Here is a 25,208-nt window from a genome sequence, read left to right on the forward strand (position 1 = left end):
GAATTTATACAAATTTAGTATCAAAATTCACAGAAATGAACTTAAAAGTTGAGGAAGCTAAACGAAGAATAAAAAATTTACAAAGCAAATGTGATAGCAGCGATGAAAAAATGTCCCAGATAAAACATGAGTTCACTGAATAAAATAAACAATTCAAACTGATGCTAAAAGTAACCGTTGGCTACAGAGAATAAGCCCCGTCATGGACGATTTCAAGGTAAATCACGAAAACAACATTAAAGATGCAAGATCAGTTTAATGATCCATCAGTAAAGTCACTGGGGTAAAGCTGATGACCGTAACTGCATTCACGGTCATCCCAAGATGTCAGCTGAAAAATTAGGTCAGTATTTTTATTGTCTGTTAAGGTGTTTCTACATCATTTTCTTTACAAAGCATACCTTGATACGATGTAAATTTATAAAAGATTCACACGGAAGTCGCAAATATCTACCGAGGAACGTGTATAAAACGGGAATTTGGATTTGAAAAATTCGCAAGGATGACCGTAAATCGTAATCAAGATGACCGTAACAGGATTAGCGATTCATAAAAAGGCTGACCGTAATTGGTTAAAAGATGACCGTAAATTGTTAAGGATGACCGTAATTTATAAAGAATGACTAAATTTAAAAGGATGACCGTCAATTGAAAGAAATAACCATATTTGTATGCATTGTTTTTGTTGAGTTTGTCGCAATAGGGGCTCGGTTAGTTCTTTTTAACTATTTGGCGTATTTTGAGTTTATATGAAAATGATAGTAAATAGTATAATCGATGTTGTGAGTAGTTTTGATTTAAATGGACACTAGAAACAATAGACACTGCAAACAATAGGTGATTTTAACTGTGTAACTGTGGACCGTATCAAATGAAACTCGTATGACTGTTTATTTTGCTATCTTATGCATATTTAAAAAAAAATGCAACTAAAAAACCAGGTAAGTTAGTTTTTTTTCTCAAACATAGACTTTATATAACTTTAACATATCTAAAGATCCTGCCATGCTTAAAGATTTATGTACACTTCTGAAGCCATTTTTGTACGAATTTTTTTCTAAACATCAATTGTATCAAAACTACAGATATAATGAATAATAGATACAGTCCATTTTAAACATATACTTGATGCAAAGCATTATTATTTACTTTTGCATTGCATTTAATTGAAAAAGAGTACTTTGTGGCAAATTAACCAAGATTTTTATAGAAAATTCACAGCCTTTAATAAAGAGATTTTTGTTATAAAATTTGAAACATAGATTACTCACTTGCTTTTCTATGCTGTGCTAGTGTTTATTTTTTACAAAAAGTTCTAACCAACCTGTAAATTTCAAAATACCTCGTGCAGAGTAACTAAAGTCGAGCGCACCCAAAAAGCTGTACTTGATTTGGTCCATATTTTTATTTGTTCTAACCAATAACTACATTAATAAACTTGTTTTAAGGAAATCAATGCTAGCACTGCATGCAATAATCCTATATCTATCGGTCATCAAATTGCCAAATATGATAGAACAAGGATAAAGGCTGTGGAATTTCTATAAAATTTCCATATGTTTAGCATTGAAGCAACACAAGGGTACATAATCCTTAATACGTTCCTAGATGCATCAGTGTGTCTGTTCTCTTAATAGATATGTGTGTGAAGAAACGGCCATATTTTTAAATTCCCTCAGATGAACCTTTAACATTATGAATATCCGGTAATTGAGTCCATCCCAGTGTATGGTTCCAGAGGAGCAGAATAAAATCTTGATTTGTCTACATTAGATGAGGTGAACTTGCAAGTGGAAAATTGATAACACATGTACGTATCTGAAATAAAATAAAAATTAACATCTGCAATGGTAGTTGAAACGATATAATATAAATGGGCCATTTGGCTGTACATCCATTGTCTTTTTGGCATTTTTAAAAAGCTGTATTTATTATATGAAGTTAATAGGAATCTCAGAAATAAAAAAAATCTTTTGGCTTGTAGTTGGATGCTACATATGACGAACCATGTATTTGAAGCACGTCTTATTTTTGTCTACCATTATGATAATGTTGTCTTATAAATACGTCTTACACCAACACGATTAATTATTTGATACAAAAAAGGTAATACAAATACGGATATTTCTTAGAAATGACGGCTATACTATGAAAGTTACGGTCATCCTTTATAAATTACGGTCATCCTTTCGAAATTACGGTCATCATTTCACCAATCACGGTCATCCTTATTATATGTTACGGTCATCTTGAAAATATTTTAAAGATGATTTACGGTCATCTTAGCGAATTTTTCAAATCCAATTTCCCGTTCTATACACGTTCCTCGGTAGAGATTTGTGACTTCCGTGTGAATCTTTTATAAATTTACATCGTACCCAATGTATGCTTTGTAAAGAAAATGATGTAGAAACACCTTAACAGACAATACAAATACTGACCTAATTTTTCGTCCGACATCTTGGGATGACCGTGAATGCAGTTACGGTCATCAGCTTTACCCCAGTGAAAGTATCAAATGATCTTACCTATAACACTTTGGAGATCATGAGACATGAAATTAAAACAGTCGTCATAACGCAAAACAAGAAAATAAAATTCTACCGAGCACCGTTATTGACCTGCAATGCAATACAGGTCAATGAAGAATAACTTGGTGTTAACTGGTTTGGCGGAAACCGAAGGAGAAACCACTGAAGAAGTGGTCAGATCATTTATAGAGCAGTACCAACATGTAACACACAGAATAGAATTTGTGAATGTTCACAGATTTGGCTATGGAACGCAAAAGCCTGTATTCCGTTATGAAGCAGAAACGTGAAGAAGGACACACTGGTAGTTAAGCTAGTGAAGACATTTTGTATGTGGATGGTGAAATGAATAATGACTAAATGTCCGAAATTGAACTCACTGACAGACTTATGTCTCAAATGCACACACCGGACCACCATCAAGGCCGCTAACGACACTGACGCCTAAACCACATAGTTAACAATCCAATGGAGATTCTAATTTGTTAAAGAAACAAGGGTGTGCAAGTAGCCGAAACGCAAGTTATGAAACCATTACCTGTGAAAATGTTAACAGTTCATTAGACTAAAACAAATTGTCGCTTAAAGTCATATGAAACCTCTAATTGAAAAACAAATGATGCATATGTTTTTTTTATATATATTTATATATATAAAATGGAAATTTTTATTAAAAAAAAATATTTACATATACTTTTTTCTTAGGAGAATTCTTTAATTTGTCCACATTTTGAAGAAGTTTACCTTATTTTGCTTATCAAACATTAGGACTAAAACAAAATCAAAGGCAAACATCGAATCATATTTAAACTATATATAAGAATTGTACACTTAGATAAATTAATGCCCGTGAGTGAGTATACAATCGACAAAAGCACATTTAACTCGAAAAAAAATATTTCTAAGAGATGCAATAGAAAAAAATTGAAACACCTAGGATTTCGTCCCACAAAAAGTGAGTCAATTTATCATTCCTTTAAAGGGATTTAAAAAAAAAATCTAAATTTTCTTTTAATATTTTTTTCTTGATCTGGAATATTTCACGACAATCTCTGAAGGTTTATAAATTAAGCATGTACAACAATTAATTGCGTAAAGAAGAGTCCGGCTATCTGTCTATCAGAAAAGAACAGAAAAACGAACGAAAACAAATGCTATCAAAATTTTAGCTTTAGACATTAGTCATAGAAAAACTGCTTCTTCAGCATTTTCATAAAATTCGATGAAGGTTCGACAAGTAGTTAATGTATTGAGAAATAGAAAAATGTAAGCCCAAACTGTGACCACTTATTAATTGCAGAAAGAAATACATTTTGTCTTAAAATGCGGGAAAATTAAAGATATAATTGCTTTATCATATTGATCTGAATATACTCTTTTGATCATAAACAGTTTCTGTCCAACTTTCGTAAAATTTCACGGAGAGTCATTCATAAGACTTTATCCAACTTCGGAACCTGTATATTGACGCCGCTTTGTCTTGCTTTTGGGACATAAATCACAGGCTCGACAAAAAATACAAACAGCATATCGAATCTGAGCAGATAGTGAATTGCTTTAAATATAAGAAAAGTACGTAGAATTCATAGCAGATTCAGACTTTTACAAAACAATCGAACACATATATTAGATGATCTATTTGAGTAAATTTAGTCCCTTTTTATTCAAAATTACAATCCATTGAAAAAAGAAGCACAAGGTTGGTGTGCTTTTGACCAGTTTTTCTTTTTCTATGTAGATTATTTATTTTATTTTCAAAATTCAAGTGTACGCCCGGGCGTTTTGACGTAAACGTAGCTACGCGCATGTGAACAAACGACAACCACTGAATTACAGGCTCCTGACTTGGACTTAAAATTTACTTTAAGCTAACAGTTAATCTGATCACTCACTAAATATAGCGTTGATTTTTGCGTTTTAATTCTTATTTATATAAATGTGTATGTACGTGTGTGTTTTGATCTATTTTCTAAATGTTTTAAGAAATCCGCAGTAAGTAATGGTTTTTCTCTCATTAAAGTCGTTCTTGTCCAGTGATACAAGCCTTGAACGAATTTCAATGTGAAAATAAATTCTGAAAAAATTAATTTGTTTCCGTTGACCTCTCCGTTTTCTGAAAATTATGATATTTTGGGTATTATTTCTAAACAATTTGTAAGTAAGATTGTAGTAAGATGTAAGATTCTAAACTAAATTATAAAAAAAATGATTTTTTAGTACAGCGAGAAAGATTATTTCGAAGACTATTTATTGACACGAAATCCGTTCAAACCACGAATGAGTCTTCGTGCACAGATTCTGAAGTGCCCCCCCCCCCCCAAAAAAAATAAAATAAAATAATAATAAATGGAAGTATTTAACTACATTGACTGGCTGTACAGCCTTTGCACGATTTGGACCCCCGCCTTTCCGAAACATGCTCGTAAGCCAAACCATAGGAATAGACCAAGGACAGCACGTACGCAGCCAAGATATTAGACTTTACAAACCATATCAATAAAACTGACCTGTTTTGTTAAGATTAAATTATAAATATTGTACATCATTGTATTCTCTATACCTATGTATATGGTTTGTTGAGAATAAAGATATACAAATTCAATAAAATTTGATGTTCAGTAAACATTGTTTTTGTATATTTATAACTTTATTTGGAGATCGAGAGAGAAAAGAATCATTTTGAAATAAAAAATCGAACTTGTTACAGGAAAAGGCAACTAAAAAATAATATGAATTTTTATTTTCTTTATTCATGAACTGCAAAACACAACTAATTTTTTTTAGCCGTCAGCATGAAAAATAAACTGAAAAAGTACATTGAATGATTTTTTTTAATTTTTTTTCTCTATGCATATCCATTTTAAAGGTAACACTGTACTAACAACACATAACCAGCAATAAAGATAATCCAATCAATTTTGTTGATTGGATAATTCACGGCTCAGTAGTTGTGTAATGAGTGACACGTGCCCCTCATTATTTCATTAAAATTAACATATCCATCTAAGTTCGATTTTAAATTCTACCAAAATTTAACTCTAAAATCAGAAGGTTATAACGAATATAAACATCCATCCTGTGTGCAGATACGATGACTATAAAGGGTCCTGAGTGCACTTTGTATGTCCTGAGTGCACTCAGGAGGTCCTGAGCGGTGTTTAGACGTACCCATAAATAAATATAAATTATTAAAATATAACCTAATTATGAAGACTCCATACTAAAAAAACTTTGGAAAGTGTCACAACAGTATTTTTTTTAGAGTATAATTTAGGTTAGTTCTGAATCTTTTTTTTATTGGGATTTTCTTAAAAAACATATATAATGATTATGAAATGCTTATACTTCATTATTGCAAATAATTTTATTTTAAATTATGATGAATATATAAACTGGAATTGACTTTTTATATTTATGCCTGTTGATTGTTGACATTATGTGTTGAAAAACAAAGAGACCAAGAGTAACAAGCCTCAGTCAAAAAGTTACAACTAATTAATTCACAATTATTTAAATGTAGAAAAGAAAATGTATAAAACATTGTCTTTTTGTAAGATTAATTGGTTGCTCATTATTAATTTTTGAAACTGGTAAATTTGTTGATAAATTTATTTGGTCTATAATAGATTAAAATATATCTAAAGATATCCATCGAAATCGTCTTCCTATTAAAAAAAATTTCCCAACAACATTTTGTGCCCTCTATAAATGCTCACAATTTTTAGATAGGTAACTTGTTTGTCTATTTTGTTTTGTACCATAATATTATGCATGAAAAATATGAATTGTGCTTTATGCATGTCACTAATGTATAGATAAATTTAGAAAATTTAAAGTTTTAAAATGAAGAATAAAATTAATAAAACATGTTTGATTGATTTGATTTTATCCAATATGTATATTGAAAGGAAGGCTGTTCCAGTAATAGATATTAAGTTTAAATATAACTTGCATCATATAGAAAATCAAACAGCAAAAGATTGAAAACAGAGAGAAAATTGCATCAACAGGGTTGTATTATCATATTTAAAGATCATTTCCTGTTTACAGAAGGAATTGAGTGCAACACGAAGCCTGGTTGAACTTGGTATTGTAGCTAAGCATGTGTGAAATTCTTTTTATGCCCCATTTATGGGCAATGTGTTTTCTGGTCAGAGCGTCCATTTCTTCGTTCGTTGGTTTTTTAATCCGTCTGTTCGTTTGTATGTTCATTCGTTTGTCCCGCTTCAAGTTTGTTCGTTCAGTGGTTTGTTCATCCGTCTGTTAGTCCATTCGTTCGTCCATCCCGCTTCAGATTTAAGTTTTTGGTTGAGGTAGTTTTTGATAAAGTTAAAGTCCAATCAACTTGAAAAATAGTAAGCATGTGTCCTATGTTATGATCTTTCTAATTTAAATGCCAAATTAGTGATTTTATCCCATTTTCACGGTCCACTGTGAAAATGAATAGTGCGGATGGGGCATCCGTGTACATGGAACACATTCTTGTTTATTAAATGATGACATTACTATTTTCACCAAGTACAACTGAATTATATGGTTTTCTTCGAAAGAGTCTTCTCATATACATGTATGAATTTTCTGTGAATTTAAGATATTGTCAGTATGTTATGTCTGGTTCCAAGATCTAGTCTAAATGTATTTTCCAATATTCAAATGTAACAGTGTGTATGCTGTTTCTGTGGTTCTTAGATACAGTCTATGCAATATGTTATGGTTTTAAATTATGATTCATGACCATAAACTTTATATAATAAATTTCCAACTGTCAAATGTCCATTGTTCCCAACTTCATTTTCGTAGTTCTGCTTAAGGAAAAAAATGTTTGTCATGTTAATTTCTTTCATACAATGAGTAATAGGATAACTATATTTGGTATAATAAACTCGTCATAGATACCAGGACTAAATTTAGTATATACGCCAGACGCGTGTTTCGTCTACAAAAGACTCATCATTGACGCTCGAATCCAAAAGTTAAAAAAAAGGTCAAATAAAGTATATGGATTCCTTACATGTCAGTCGGACCAGGCTCTTTGACCTTGACCACATATTATGTTAAAGTTCTATGATTAGATCCATTTCTAAAGTACTGGGAGCAGTAGGTCAACTATTATATGTTGTGTATGTAATGATTGACCTTGGTCTAATTATTATGATTCATTGGTCAATGTTATTAATAAATTTGTTGTGTTTTGGTCTTTTTTTCAAGTACTTTATTAAGCAATAGGTCAATAATATTTGGTGTATCGATTGTTGTAAGGTGTGCATGTGTGTCTTACAGGATTTATGTGAGATATGAATTGTCAGTGATACATGTAGTGAAACATTAATCTAGAAGACCATAAAATCAATGGTCAGTAAAGCAAATTAGACATTTCAAGCAGATAAATAAAGCCATTAGTATAATTCAGTTAAATATAGATAAATGAAGACTTATATAAAGAAAAAACGAGACAATTAGTAAAGTATAGATAATGAAAGATATAAGGCATGTACACGAGACAATGTAAAAATGCAAGGCAAGTGTATACAAGACAAATGCACTGCAAATTCAAATAATTTACCCATGGCAAACCCTGATATGGCATAATGCTTTGTCTGAAATTCTTACATACATGTATATTGTAAGTATTGTCTGTGGTTCCGAGATACAGTCTGTAAATATTGTCTGTTGTTCCTAGATATTGTCTGTAAGTATAGGCTGTGGTTCTTAAATACAGTCCGTATGTATTGTCTGTGGTTCTTATATACAGTCTGTAAGTAATGTTTGTGGTTCTTATATTCAGTCTGCAAGTATTGTCGCACTCTGTGGTTCTTAGATACATGCTGTATATACGTATTGTCTGTGGTTCTTAGATACTGTCAACTGTCTGTCAGTAATGTCTGTGGTTCTTAGATACTGTCCGTAAGTATTGTATGTGGTTCTTAGATACTGTCCGTAAGTCTTGTATGTGGTTCTTATATACAGTCTGTAAGTAATGTTTGTGGTTCTTATATTCAGTCTGCAAGTATTGTCTGTGGTTCTTAGATACATGCTGTACGTATTGTCTGTGGTTCTTAGATACTGTCAACTGTCTGTGAGTAATGTCTGTGGTTCTTAGATACTGTCCGTAAGTATTGTATGTGGTTCTTATACACAGTCTGTAAGTAATGTCTGTGGTTCTTAGATACAGTCTGTAAATATTGTCTGTTGTTCCTAGATATTGTCTGTAAGTATTGGCTGTGGTTCTTAAATACAGTCCGTATGTATTGTATGTGGTTCTTATATACAGTCTGTAAGTAATGTTTGTGGTTCTTATATTCAGTCTGCAAGTATTGTCTGTGGTTCTTAGATACATGCTGTACGTATTGTCTGTGGTTCTTAGATACTGTCAACTGTCTGTGAGTAATGTCTGTGGTTCTTAGATACTGTCCGTAAGTATTGTATGTGGTTCTTAGAAACTGTCCGTAAGTCTTGTATGTGGTTCTTATATACAGTCTGTAAGTAATGTTTGTGGTTCTTATATTCAGTCTGCAAGTATTGTCTGTGGTTCTTAGATACATGCTGTACGTATTGTCTGTGGTTCTTAGATACTGTCAACTGTCTGTGAGTAATGTCTGTGGTTCTTAGATACTGTCCGTAAGTATTGTATGTGGTTCTTAGATACTGTCCGTAAGTCTTGTATGTGGTTCTTATATACAGTCTGTAAGTAATGTCTGTGGTTCTTAGATACTGTCTGTAAGTATTGTCTGTGGTTCTTGGATACTGTCTGTAAGTAATGTCTGTGGTTCTTAGATACTGTCTGTAAGTATTGTATGTGGTTTCTTAAATACAGTCCGTATGTATTGTCTGTGGTTCTTGTATACAGTCTGTAAGTATTGTTTGTGGTTCTTAGGAACTGTCTGTAAATAATGTCTGTGGTTCTTAGATACTGTCTGTAAGTATTGTATGTGGTTCTTAAATACAGTCCGTATACGTATTGTCTGTGGTTCTTGTATACAGTCTGTAAGTAATGGTTGTGGTTCTTATATACAGTCTGTAAGTAATGTCCGTGGTTCTTATATACATGCTGTACGTATTGTATGTGGTTCTTAGATACAGTCAACTGTCTGAAAGTAATGTCTGTGGTTCTTAGATACTGTCTTTAAGTATTGCCTGTGGTTATAATATACAGTCTGTAAGTATTAAATGTCCGTGGTTCTTAAATACAGTCCGTATGTATTATCTGTGGTTTTTATATACAGTCTGTAAGGATTGTCTGTGGTTCTTATATACAGTCTGTAAGTATTGTCTGTGGTTCTTATATACAGTTTGTAAGTAATGTCCGTGGTTCTTAGGAACAGTATGTAAGTAATGTCCGTGGTTCTTATAGATACTGTCTGTAAGTATTGTCTGTGGTTCTTAGATACAGTCTGTAAGTAATGTCCATGGTTCTAAGATACTGTCTGTAAGTATTGTCTGTGGTTCTTAGATACAGTCTGTAAGTATTGTCTGTGATTCTTAGATACACTCAACTGTCTGTAAGTTTTAATTGTCTGTGGTTCTTGGATACAGTCAACTGTCTGTAAGTATTGTATGTGGTTCTTAGATACTGTCAACTGTCTGTGAGTTTTGTCTGTGGTTCTTAGATACAGTCAACTGTCTGTCAGTTTTGTCTGTGTTTCTGACGTATAGTCTGTAAGTTTTGTCAGTGGCTCTTAATATATACAGTCCAAGTACTGTATAGTATGTGCTGTTTGTAAGTTTTGTCTGTGGTACTTACGTACAGTCAGTAAGTTTTGTGTGTGATTTATAGATAATAATAGTCTGCAGTAATGTCTGTGGTTCTTATATACAGTCTGTAAGTTTTGTCTGTGGTTCTTATATACAGTCTGTAAGTAATGTATGTGGTTCTTAGATAAATAGACATAGGAAGATGTGGTATGAGTGCCAATGAGACAACTCTCCGTCCAAATAACAATTTATAAAAGTAAACCATTATAGGTCAATGTACGGCCTTCATTTACGGAGCATTGGCTCACACCGAACAACAAGCTATGAAGGGCCCCAAAATAACTAGTGTAAAACCATTCTTGAAAACGGGAAAACCAACGGTCTAATCTATATAAAAAACGAGAAACGAGAAACACGTATAAATTACATAAAGAAACCGGACAACAACTGTACGTCAGATTCCTTTTAATGGTACCAAACCTTTCCCCTTTTCTGAAACAATAGTATAACATCACAACATAGTAAAACACACGATAACATATCAATTGGAAGGCTATACTCATCAAAAAACGTTTATTAACACACTATGAACGAATAAATTTGATCCGCGATACCTGAATGCAAATGCATAGTTAATAAAATTATTAAGGACAGTCTGTAAGTAATGTATGTGGTTCGTAGATACTGTATGTAAGTATTGTCTGTGTTTCTTACGTACAGTCTGTAAGTTTTGTCAGTGGTTCTTAATAGATACAGTTCCAAGTACTGTATAGTCTGTGCTGTCTGTAAGTTTTGTCTGTGGTACTTACGTTCAGTCTGTAATTATTGTCTGTGGTTCTGGCATACAGTTAGTAAGTTTTGTTTGGGATTCATAGATAATAATAGTCTTTGAGTATTGTCTGTGGTTCTTAGATACTATCTTATATATGGTATGAAACTGAGTACTGGCAAAGGACCGATAAGTAAATTTAGACTTTCTTACCATTCATACAAGTAACTTCAATGACTTTTTTTAAATTATTGAAACAGACATGGGGTGTCACATGGTTATTTTTTTAATTTTTTTTTTTATAAAAACCCGTTTTAACAAAATCATTGAAATAGAGGTATACAGGAGGATAAATGACTATTTCCTATTATAAAAAAATATATACAAAGAAACAACGAGGGATACAGGCGGACATATTTGTTTCTTATAACATATATATCATCGAAACAGGCGGACACCATTTCGTATATAACAAATAATTGAAACAGGCGGACACCATTTCGTATATAACAAATTATTGAAACAGGCGGACACCATCGTTTATAAAATATATTTGTAACATGGTGATACGGATACATTACTTACACATATAAAGGTATACAGGCGGACAGTTAAGTGGCTGCACGGCGGATGTACTTATTTACTGGCCACAATATTAATACCAAGTTGCAGACAAAATCCCTAAAACATTTCGTCAAGTAGAAGCCTTACTATTGTATTCGCTGTTAATTTGAACATGAATGCAATTAATACTTGCCACTGAACGTAAATAGTCGGTTGGACAGACAGAGTCTAGCGGTTACCCTTACTATAGCAGTGATCGTTAATATGGTCTTGTCCTGAACATGAATGAAATATTTGTTACTTGACGTAAATCAAACAGCAATCAATCTAGCGGTTACTAGACCGTGCCCATGTAGGTAATAAGACACACTGAAAGACAACATAAATTTAAATGCATACTTTCATTACTTTTATTATTCGATAAGTATATGCTCTGTATATTGTTCATACCCATAGCACCGTCTCATGGGTGTATGAACGTTGTATAGGGTTTTTATATATCGAATAACTATGCCTCATTGGTGTATATAAAAAAGAAGATGTGGTATTATAGCCAATGAGACAACTGTCAACAAGAGTCCAAAATGCCACAGAAATTAACAACCATAGGTCACCGTATGGCCTTCAACAATGAGCAGCTGACTATGCGGTATGGGCTTTGTTCATTGTTGAAGGCCGTACGGTGACCTATAGTCGATAAGTTTAGGCTCTATATAACGTTCATACACCAATAAGACACTTATTTGAGAAGTATGACCCTGTATAGTGTTCATACATCTATGAGACCGTGAGATATTCATTAGGTAAAGCCTCTATACAACATTCATACACCAAAGAGACAAAATTATTCGATGAGTAAATGAGTTATTTGAGAAGTATAAACCCTGTACAGTGTTCATACACCAAAGAGACTGAGTTATTCGATAAGTATAAGCTCTATACAACGTTCATACACTAATGAGACAACGTTATTCGATGGTTATAAGCTCTATAACGTTCATATTCCAATCAAAAGAGTTTTTCAATGCCGGGTCATAGGCCCTATACAACATTCGTTTACCAGTGAAACAGAGCTTTTCGATGGATATGGTTTTCATACAGTGAATCAGATTAATTCGATAATAAACGGCTCTAAAAAAAAAGACTCCATGCGACAAAGTTGTTCGTTTGGTATAGACCATATATAACCTTCATACACCTGAGTTATAAAGAAGTTCCAATAAAGGACAAGATAATTCCATCTTATAGAATGCCAAAAAATAAGTTTTCTGTCCAGTCTTTAAGATAGACGGAATCTAGCAGTTACAAGACCTACCTATTGTACGCATATTTTTCTTGCCACTAGACTAAAGCAATTAACAATCACTCAATCTAGCGTATACTAGACTGGTGGTAATGCTGGTAAATAGATACACGAAAAGACAACGTATCGTTAAGAAACAGTAAACTGGTTATGTCATATATTTTGCAAACAACTTTGCTTCTTTGAAACATGGAACATTAATGTTCCTTATCGAACACTGAACAGTTGGGGAAAATATACACATTATTTAATCTTGATACAGCTCTCTTAATTTGAATTGGGATTGAAATATTCTACACAGCATAGGTTTCTGACACAGACTGAGTGTGTTCCAAGAATTTAGAAATTGGAAACATTGTGTTTTTGTTAAGAATCTATATGTTTATTTTGACCCATCTGTTGAGTTAAGACATTCTCAACTGATTTGTATATAGTTTGTTAGGGGAAATGTTGGAGCATTCAAACTAGTTTAACCCCGCCACAATCTAGTATGTGCCTGTTCCAAGCCAGGAAGGAGCCTTTGAATGGTTGTTGTTTGTTGCGCATTTTATCATTCATTGTTTTGTGCTGTTGTACCACTGTCCCATGTTAGGAGAGGGTTTTGCACCATCCAACTAGTTTATCTCGGTCACATTTTGTATGTGTCTGTCCCCAAGTCAGGAGCCTTTAATTCAATTGATGTCGTTTGTTGCTGTTTTTACATATTTGTTTTTCATTCATTATTTTTAACATATATTGGCTATAAGTTTTCTCATTAGAATTGTTTTACATTTGTTATTTGATGTCCTTTTATAGCCGACTATTCAGTATGTTTTTTTTACATTGTTGAAAGCTGCAAATTGACCTATAGTTGTTAATGACTGTGTCATTTTTTCTCATGAACAGAGCTGTCTATTTTCTTATTCTATCTATCTATAAATATATATGGTTAGATTCAGCAGAAAATACAGGTCTCTGGATTCACCATATAACAAAACACCTTGTATTCATCATACAAAAATTAATTTAGGACCTGTTGGACCTTAAAACTGACCAATAGGTATTGAAAACCGTTTGACTATTTTAAAAGATATCTTCTAAAATATCTCATATATTAATATATAAAATATATTATATAGTTTACAAGATATCTAATATACTTTATAAGATATCTTCTAAAGTATAATATGAGATATATCATATTGTTTATAAGATAACTTATAGAATATATGTGATATCTTTTAAAGAAAATTATTTGAGATATCTTATAAACTATAATATACATTGTAAACTATATAAGATATCTCCTAAACTTAGATAGATGATATCTTATAAAAAAAAATATGGTTGGAATCCCGCTAACATGTTTAACCCCGCCGCATTATTCAAGTAAGTGCCTGTCCCAAGTCAGGAGCCTGTAATTCAGTGGTTGTAGATTGTTTTTGTGTTTCATATTTGTTTTTCTTAATTTTTTATACAAATAAGGCCGTTAGTTTTCTCGTTTGAATTGTTTTACATTATCATATGGGGCCTTTTATAGCTGACTATGTGGTATGGGCTTTGCTCATTGTTGAAGACCTATGGTTGTTAATGTCCAAGTCATTTTGGTCTCTTGTGGACAGTTGTCTCATTGGCAATCATAACACATCTTCTTTTTCATAAATATATATCTTATAAACTTTATACCCGGTAAGATATCTCATGAACTATATAATATATCTTATAAACTATAAGATAACTAATAAATTATACAAGATATCTTATAAACTATATAAGATATCTTATAAAGTTTATAAGATATCTTATAAAGTTTATAAAGTCTAATTACACAAAAAAATTCAACATATCAAATGGACCCAATATACAAAACAATTGTTGAAAAATTGACCCAAAATCACAAATCTAAACACAAGTTTAAGTTCAATATATCTAACAATTCGAAGAATTCAATTTTTGGTGAAGTCCATTTATCTTCAATTTTGGACCCTTGAGACCTCATGATGGACCAGTTAATTTGAAAATTGGGTCCAAAAATTCAATGCCTAAATTCACTTGAGATTTAGAATCTTAAGGGACCCCACATATTAAATATTTGTTGAAATCAAACAATTTGGATCCTTTGGACTTTAATATTGACCAACTTAAAATGGGGTCCAAATTTTAAATGTGCAGAAAGATCCAGCATTGTTCATAATCCCAAGAATCAAAGACTTTGATTTATCATTTAAACCATTTCAATAGCCATACTATTTTATGATTGCAAATGCAACTGGAAATTGTATTTCACTTGTACACAAACTGTTTATGACATCAAGGAAATACAATATATTTTAATCAACAACATTATATATACATCATTACCAATGCAGCTTTTTACTTATTACTTTAATTTCTAAAAGACTTGCTGTGGTCAATTTGTTTTTTTTACTACTGTTCTGCTTTTGCTGTTAAAACCATTTGAGATTTGCAACAAACACAAACATTTCATAATAATAAATGATTGTTTTATTAAAAAGGCAACTAAATATTTAATTTCTACAAAGTATAAAATTGAGAATGGAAATGGGGAATGTGTCAAAGAGACAACAACCCGATAAAATAAAAAAACAACAGCAGAAGGTCACCAACAGGTCTTCAATGTAGCGAGAAATTCCCGCACCCAGAGGCGTCCTTCAGCTGGCCCCATAACAAATATATACTAGTTCAGTGATAATGAACGCCATACTAATTTCCAAATTGTACACAAGAAACTAAAATTAAAATAATACAAGACAAACAAAGGCCAGAGGCTCCTGACTTGGGACAGGCGCAAAAATTTAATTTCTACAAAGCATATATACCATCAGAAATACTCATTTAATATCACTTCCAAATCTTCGATAGAAAACATAATCCTAACACATATTATACCCGTAAACATGTTAAAGCAACAATAAATATATTTCTCATTTTTGACAGAAGCATAAAAAATGACACTTATAAGTATTGATTGAGTTTTTACCCATCAAATATGTATCTGGAAAATTTTGTCCTATGCTAGTACTACCCTGATCATATTTCACAAATACTTATAAAAACTCTTTTCACCCTCAGTGATAAAAGGGTTGCGTTTTTCTTCTCTTGTCATATTTATTGACCAATTTATCATTTTGTATACTATAGTGTGTTGCTCTTGTTGCACACAATACATGTGTGCCTTAGGGTATTAGGAATAATAACCAAACTGTTATTAACTTAATTGACATGAAAAAAAAAAAAAAATATGTGAAGTCTTTTTGATTTCATAGTGAAATATTAAATATCAAAGTTAAAATAATTAACCCTGAAATCAACATAACATAACATTTTGCTTCATACAAGAAAACTAGATACTGTAAATTCAGAAATAAATGCGAGGTTTTTATTATTGTGAAAAATGTGACAGAGTTGTAAACGCAATAATTTAAACTCGCATTTGAAATATTTTATATGACTTAAACAGGATTTTTCTCAAAATGGTATTCGAGTCTTAAACTGACAAAATCACAATAATAAATGCACGCAATAATTTCTGAATTAACAGTAGTTATACATATTTAAAAAAAAACCCAGATAACAGATATATAATATAAAATTCATCACAATCACTGAAAACAGATATATTTGGATGAGACATTGCTGATACATGTATAAACCTTTGATATAATTTTCATAAATGTGGAAACAAATTGTACCCATAAGAGTCCTTACAATACCAGACAATGTTTTCTTTTCCATTCACAAAATCCTAAAGCCTCTCTTGCTACTTGTAGGATTAATTTAAATATGGTTAAATATTTTCAGAAAATAAAATTAAAGTTGGTTTCTAAATGAGGTTGGAGGTTCAGATTAAATAAATGTTTCCTTTTAAGAATACCTGATTGCTACTCAAGATACAAAACATGTGACATTCACAATGAAACAAGGGACATTTATTGTTTCTCACAATTCAAAGTTTACAACAACAAAAAAACATCACAACAAATAGTTAGAATATACAATAAATATAGTTGATGCTATAATTGATGTTTAAAAAAAAAAGTCAACAGGTTACAATTGGTTAAAAACTTATATTAACTTGGTATTAAAGAGAAAAATGAGCATGATGAGGAACTTAAAAGAAAAAATACAATAAAAAAGATGTTACACACAAAACTTATTTGAGAAATAGAATTTACAATGAACTAGTTAAATATACAGCAGTGCAATGAGCATATGATATGCCTCTCATTTATAACACTCCATAACGCCTATATGTCATATCAGAAATAAAGAAAAAAAAGCTAAAGGGAGCTCACTTCAAAAGAAATAACGCAATCATCAAAGTTCCATGAAAACTGCCCAAAGCACTCATGAGTTATTGTCCAAAAACAGGAAAATCACCCTATTTTTTAACAAAAAAAATCCCCATAGCTAGGAAAAGAAAATCTAAAATTTCTATTAAACAAAAGGTAGCTCATTTCAATAGAAATAAATAATTCATTAAATTCATGAAAACAGCTTAAAGCATTAGCCAAAAACGAGACAAGAAGAAAATGGATGCAGGGTAAACCCAGTATACAACTTCAATAAAATAATTACTATCACATGCCAGAAAAAAAGCTTCTTTTCATAATTTTGGTTCTCCATTTTAACAGAAAACTACCGGTAAGGAAAAGAACTTTTCCATCCTCAGACTCAATAGTCTGGTATAATATTAAACCCATATTAATGATGATAGTGTTTAGGATCAAACCATAAAATACATCTGTTCCTGTGACTTCCTGGAATTTTAATGATAAATCTTTTTGCTGGAGTATTGGAACAATGATCTAGATTTGATTGAGCTGGTTTATTAAACTGTTCAATTGCATCTTCCAATGAAGTCAGATACTGAAAAAAAATTACAACATCTATTAAATTATTTTGTGTCATTGATTTAACAGTGTCCTTTAAAATCTATTCAATACATCTCTGATTTCTGGGGAAAAAAATAGTATCCAGAATTAGAAGTCTTAATATTTGACCTATTAATCCTATATACATGATTTACATGATATACAACAATTGTTTCTGTGAATCAACATATTTTCTTATATTGTCTGTGCGTTCTCTAAATTTTCTTATATTGTCTGTGCGTTCTCTACATTTTCTTATATTGTCTGAACGTTCTCTACATTTTCTTATATTGTCTGTGCGTTCTCTACATTTTCTTATATTGTCTGTGCGTTCTCTACATTATCTTATATTGTCTGTGCATTCTCTACATTTTCTTATATTGTCTGTGCGTTCTCTACATTTTCTTATATTGTCTGTTCACTCTCTACATTTTCTTCAGTTGTCTGTGCGTTCTCTACATTTTCTTATATTGTCTGTGCGTTATCTACATTTTCTTATATTGTCTGTGCGTTCTCTACATTTTCTTATATTGTCTGTGCAATCTCTACATTTTCTTATATTGTCTGTTCACTCTCTACATTTTCTTATATTGTCTGTGCGTTCTCTACATTTTCTTATATTGTCTGTGCGTTCTCTACATTTTCTTATATTGTCTGTGCGTTGTCTACATTTTCTTATATTGTCTGTGCGTTCTCTACATTTTCTTATATTGTCTGTGCGTTCTCTACATTTTCTTATATTGTCTGTGCGTTCTCTGCATTTTCTTATATTGTCTGTTCACTCTCTACATTTTCTTCAGTTGTTATTCTGATATTTGATAGCTTATTTCACATCAATCAAACTACTGACCCTCCTTATATTTTTTGTTAAATCATTGGACAAATAACATAAATTTCAAAAATTCTGATATTGTTCATACATGTATTCTAAAAGTGCTGAGGGTGTTAAAATATTTTTGTGTTATTTGTCACTTGTCTGCATAGTTGACAATCTGTTGAAAGTTTTAATTGGACTAAATGTTCAAAGCACAAAGCCATGTACACTATTTCAACAAGTTAAAAGATCAGATGGCAATCCAATTTCAGGTGACTAGTTTTTTTGACTGGTATCAAGTTATATGTTAATCAATGGGGATATATCAATTAAGGCAAACAAATTTGTAAAGGGATTGACTTGAAATTAACATGAAAATCTTCAAAAACTTCACTGACTTCTTTTAATGTGCTTCTTGAACAATTCACAAATGTTCACTTACACCAGATCTTACAAGTCCACTTGTCAGGTACTTTCATGGTTTGCACCTTACTTCTAGCTCACTTTTCATCATAGAAATTATCTCACTGTAATAAAAAAGTGTGTAATTAATGTATAATTTAAAGAAGATCCTAAATCTGCGAAACTGTACACTAGCTAACTTATTTTTATAGAACTTTTACTTTTGAAACTTTTGTGAGTTAAAAGAAAGAAAAGGCACATATGTTGTCTGTTAGAGGTGAAGCAGGGAAGAAAAAGCCAGTCTTACTAGGTAATTTGATATTGTTAAACCCAAGGCATTTAATTGAAATGAGTCAGGTATAACTAAAATTGGGGTCTTTTCTAACAGAAAAAAATATTATTTTTGTTGAAAATCACAAGAATAAATTGGTGCTAAGTCAGCTGGAAAGTGCTTTACACAAAATCAATTATCCATGAAAAATTAGTTGGTTTACATAAATAATGTTAAGTTGTTACCATCAATAAACATACAACTTTAGAAAACGATTAAATGTTACGATTTACTTAAAAAATTTTGAGATATGCAGTTATTTATCATAACCTATAAATAAACACAAAAAAATAAGAGAAATAAGTTTCATTTTAGTTTTGTTGTGATTGGTGGTTTCTTCCATTAATCATACACCCCCAACAGCTCCTAATAGTAGTGGAAGACATAAAGGCATGGTATCTCAAGTACCGTTAAGACTATATCTAATCACATGCCGTTAAATGGACAGTAAAATAAAATCTTTTTCATAAGTGGATCAATATCATATTTCCTAGTGAGGCTTGTCTTTTCTTCACTATTTCATCTCAGACGGACAAAATTTAGGCATGTAACACATGCTGTGTCTTAACTTCTTCTCAGTAATGTGTGGTGATCATAGCTGAAATCTTCCTGCACTCCTGTCAAGTGAAACTGAAAATTCTTTAAGCCTAGAATAAAGTTGGAATACAGGTGTAAGTTACAGAATAAAATTTTTTCTCTAATTCTATGGAAAATTATCCCTTTCCGAACCCATTGTATAAAAAAATTTAATCAACGTGTGGTTGCTGGTGATCTCAAAAGATCATTGGATGATTTAAAGGGTCATGACCTTTTTAGCTGTCTGGATGAATCAAAATATGATAACAGGTGTTAATGAAATTGACCACTTCGTGCAATGTGAAAGGCACTCGAAGGATGATTTCCAGTTATCAAAAAAAGAAAATGTCTTTTAATCATTAGAGAAACAGATTCTTACATAGTTACTCGTGGATTATGGGATTTATCCAATCTCGATAGTTAAATTATAAATTTTAAAGTCCTCGCCGAGGCGGCTCGGACTTTAAAATTGATAATTTAACTATCTATTGGATAAATCCGATAATCCACTGGTATCAATGTAAGAATCTATATATATACTCTATACTCTATATATAATTAAAACTAGGATTTTTTTAATGAACGTGATAAATATGTCTGTCACATCATTAAGAAAGGATTATTTGAAGATTCATAACTAAGTTTAATCAATATGATAGTTTTCTTTAGCATATATGCTTGACAGCATAATTAACATACAATTGTGTTCAATTTCACAAAACACTAGTTCATTGTAGTTTAAGGTTAAATTTCATCAAATAAATGTCTCTGAATATTGTACAAGTGGTATTTTTGTTGTTGTTGAATTCACTATACTAAATTTAAAGCCGTGCCAATTCATTAAATACTTTTTGATCCTATATTATTAGTATTCATATTTTATTATTCACTAGCTACATTACTATTTTAATTGGTTTTGTCTGAAAATTCAAATTTAAACTGGTTTTCCAAAAACTAAACTATCTTCATATATATGAAATGTAGTTTTCAATTTAGACTCGTATATATATCTAACACAAATATCACTAAAGTGGAATGCATGAACTTCATAAATTAAGGACTTTTATTATATTGTTGGTTTCTGTTTTGTTGACATTTCATAGGTAATGTAGGTAATGTAAATGTACATGAATATAACTATGTTAAAAAAACTATAAATTTTCTATCCATTTCATAAAAGTTCTAATTAGAAACTTGAAATTGTAAGTCTACAATGTAGGTGATCAAGTGATCACAGGTACCCCTGGTTGCAAAAACACTCTTACTGTAGTTGCCACAAACCAAAATCACAATTGAAGGTAAGATTCCTCACTTGTGTTAAATTATAATGAAATTGAAAAAAATAATTTCAAATGGTGCATTATCAACTAGAAACGCAAAATAAATCCAAATTGTCAGGTAAATAAAGATATTTCAGTTAAAATTAGTTGGCAAGAGATTTTAAAAAAACTTCCAAGGTGGATAATTATATAAGGGGCATTATAATTTAGTCATAACTCTTGATAACAATAAACATCAAAGTTATCATAATCAAACTTGACCAGTATAATATTATACAAGACAATTGTTCAAACTTTAATAAGATTTGGTGATCATTATTATCATCAGGAAAAACAAGCCAAAACCCACCTCTAGTAGTAAACAAGGGAGAAAACTCTTGAACAGTATATGTTAAAACCATTAATATCAAAATCAACCTGTAGCTAGGTTATTAAGGTCCTAGAATGATGTGTTTAGATTTCATCAAATTTGGTCAAGTAATAATTTAGTCAACATCATAAAACTAAAATTTTGAATGGTGGACAAACAACATACTGACAATCATGTGCATCAATAAATGCCCTATCTTTTCAAGATACGAGGTATGATAATAATTGTGAGTCAGGAACATTTCAATACTTGCTATCATTTTAAGTAATAAGATGTTTTTTGAAAAGTGTAATTAAAGTCTTTTACAATATATACATTTTTCAAACCTTTCTGATTTGATCATGTTGATAATGTGCATGTGATAAACAGTTCCAAGAATTCAGAGGTTTTCTGATGTTAAGCTGAATGTCTGTGCCTTGCCCAACAAATTTGACTCCATGCATTTTGACAACAGTTCCTTAATTTTTGTCAGTTAATAGTAATTATATATTCTGCCAATATAAATGAGAAGGTTGACCTGAAATTTATGATAAAGATTTCAATATATAAAAATTATAATTTCCAGATCACTCCTAAGAGATGTAGTGGAACTAATGTACAATGTATAAACACAATGTTTTCAAAAAATTTGAATGAGTAAATTTTTACAAAACAATCTTTTCCTTTGAGATAAAGCTTGAAAGAAGTAAAGATATGCTTTTTTTCTATTAGGGATGTCTATTAGGCCTAAGGGATGATCAATTTAAACATACTTGGTGTTCATGGGAGGCCATTTTAAAATGGGGGTATCCACCAATATATATATAAAAAAAATATAATTTCATTTTTATTTTCACCATGTTCACTCATGTACATCTTTTATCTTACTTGACACTCTCATCAGAAAGCAGATTTTAAAGTGGCTTTACTGATTTTCATGTATGTTTAAGGTATAAACAGCCTTTTTGTATAGATCTGGGTTTGGTGGAAATAAACTCTCAATAATTAAACTAGAAAAGATAAAATTTTGGAAATCACAGGTACAAATGTCATCAAATCTAAAATACATGATTGTTTGTACATGTATTGTAAAAAAATCTTTGTTTTGTCATATTCAATATACACATGTATATTGGACATATGAACAACCCTGGTTAAATATTAAAAAGTTTTTTTATACATCTATTCTTTCATTTACTTTGTTTTGTACATAAAATCAAGTAACTTAGTTTTTTTCCTTTAAAAAATGTTTTATATTTGTTATTTCAGGGCCTTTTTAAGTTGACTATGCATGAGTTTTGTTCATTGTTGAAGGCAATACATATACAGTGTGTCTATGTTGTAGGTGTAATACCACCAAATCATGGTTAGTCACATCCGGTTGCATACGAAAGTAGGTCTATAAAAATATTCCCGTGAATTTGACCGTTGTAGGTAATTAATCCTACATTTTATTGCAGTAAAACTATTTCTGTGTCATAAACATATGTCTTTGGTATTTCAAAACACCATTATTTTTTATTTGTGATTTCTATAGAAAATTTTGTAATCTTGAGGTTACATGGTGACTAAACCTTGTACACAGATAGAATAAGGGGAGAAATTTGATTGGTTAACTTCCAATGATGGTTATTTTCTTATATGCAATGAAATGTTATGTGAAACTTTATCTATAGAACTGGACAGGATAAAACTTTACTCATGCCAAGTATTTCTTTATTTGAAACAAAGATAAAATTCTGCACAATTTTTTGAAAAGTGCAAATTTAACAAAGACTAATAGGGGAAAATCAATGGTGGTATTACACCTAATATGGGAAGCTGTACATGCACCTATGGCCTTGTGAGTAATCTGATGTGTTAAAATTTCTTGCTATTTAAGTGAAATATTTAAATACAAAAAATGAAATATTCTGAGTGGATTGAGTCTCCAAACCACATTTTATGAGAAAATTGTCTTGAAATAGGACCGTACCATGAATATTCAGTTGACAGAAAAAGCCATACTAAGTGCATATATTTATTTTTTTGGAGGGGGTGGGCTTTTCTCCTTATTTCTTATATTTTGCTATGATATAAAATTTTCCTAGGTAATACTTATATAAATATATAGTTATAAGTAGATGAAATTATTTTTAATTTTGTAACGACAAGTTATTCACTAAAAGAGAAGCCTTTTATGTCGCTCTTTGGAACGCGGCGTAAATTAAATTTTTACGTCAGGACTTATTGAAACCTCCTTGGAGACAGTAAACTTTTATATGGATTGTTCATTCTGCTAAAATGCTTCAATTACTCATTTCTTATAACATTTCTACCATAAATGAGTGAAAGTTACCCCAATACTTTTATTTATTGGCCTGATAGATTGAAATTTTGAGGAAATTTGAGGTATAAATTGACCCCAAGAGACCTTATAAAGAAGACAAAGAGGTTTATTAGTGGTATTTTATCTTCCTAAAACCATCGACTATTTTAGGGGGCAAAACTTTAAAATAGATAAACTGATTTTTATACATTTTTTTCTTCTTCTCCACTAGCTAGAGTCCACTAGCTATATATAATAGTGAAACCCCGTATTACTCCTAATTAATGTACCTGAATTTCTTGTAAAAGTTTCATACCTACAAGGATTTGTATAGTTAGTCTAACTATACAAATCCTTGATACCTATAAATGTGGAATTTATCTTTCAGAATAGGATAGAATAAAAATGTTTGGTAAAACCTACAATGTGTTCCGGGGATAATGACCGCGCCTCTTCATCAGCATCGTGGTATCTAACTAAGTTCCGAATGGAAATGAGTATTTTTCGATTTTTTTATTATTTTAAACGCTACAAGTGTGGACACATATCGGTGTGGATAATAGTAAAATAGAGAGCACTTGGAGGTAGAGCTGAGCATGTAACTATGGTTAGATGCCCAATGATAAAGGGAGAAGCAGTACTATTTACAAAGAGAGCACATGTTCTACATATGAAAATATGGTTCCTCTATAAGTGGGGGTTATTAAAAGATAAGTTATATTAGATAAGAAATTGTTAGATTTGTGTCAGTATGTTTGAGAGTGTCATCATCACTGAGTTTATTATATATTGGTCATGTTGTGCCCTTTTCAAATGTTGTTTGAGCTATTTCTTTGTCTTTTACATATGGTTCAACTTAAAGGTCTTCTATGTGAAGATGTGTGCAACGGTGAGTCATCTCGCCTTTTCAGACTGAGACTACTGTGTTATAAAAGTCTCAGTTTCAGATAATAAGCAAAAAGCAAGAAACAAATACAAAAAAAAGTGTGTTCCGGGGTTCGACATAAGTATATTATTCAACAACCTGAATGATTCGGCAAGTAACGATAATCTGAAAGCTGAGACAACACCTTAATTGTCTCTGAAATTTTGTACTTGCTTAGAGAGATCTATACTTCCGATATACTGTCATTACTGACATACAATGATATGAAATTAGCGTTCTGCTTTTGTGACGAAAATTTCCATAAAGAAAACTGTCGCTGCGTCATCCTTTAATAGATCAGCTCGAGATTATTATTTAGTTTAGAAACACTAAATGCTCATTAGATGAAAATGCTGGGAATAAAACTATTTTCCAAGGTCTCTAAGTTTATCTCTGTTATATTTTCACCCACATAAATCCTTTCCTAAGATAAAGTAGTCCTAAACTTGCCATATCTCTTGCACGTTAAAGACACCCTTGTAGATTTCGA

General features: G+C 31.3%; 1 protein-coding gene and 1 long non-coding RNA gene across 6 annotated transcripts in view; one reads left to right on the forward strand and one right to left on the reverse strand.

Annotated features, from left to right (window-relative positions):
* The window catches only part of LOC134715564 (leucine zipper putative tumor suppressor 2 homolog), a 456,927-nt gene that overhangs the window by 264,777 nt on the left and 166,942 nt on the right, over positions 1-25,208 (forward strand). The window lies entirely within an intron of this gene.
* Positions 15,477-24,270, reverse strand: LOC134714014 (uncharacterized). 2 transcript variants are annotated; one of them, XR_010106464.1, is made up of 4 exons: positions 24,217-24,262; positions 21,833-22,023; positions 18,990-19,074; positions 15,477-17,728 (listed from the first exon to the last, which is right to left on the reverse strand). It is a non-coding gene; the product is annotated as an uncharacterized LOC134714014 (long non-coding RNA). The 2 variants fall into 2 exon arrangements; XR_010106463.1 differs by lacking the exon at positions 21,833-22,023 and having other exon boundaries at positions 24,217-24,270.

This window comes from Mytilus trossulus, chromosome 4, assembly GCF_036588685.1.
Source record: "Mytilus trossulus isolate FHL-02 chromosome 4, PNRI_Mtr1.1.1.hap1, whole genome shotgun sequence".
Classification (NCBI taxonomy): domain Eukaryota; kingdom Metazoa; phylum Mollusca; class Bivalvia; order Mytilida; family Mytilidae; genus Mytilus; species Mytilus trossulus.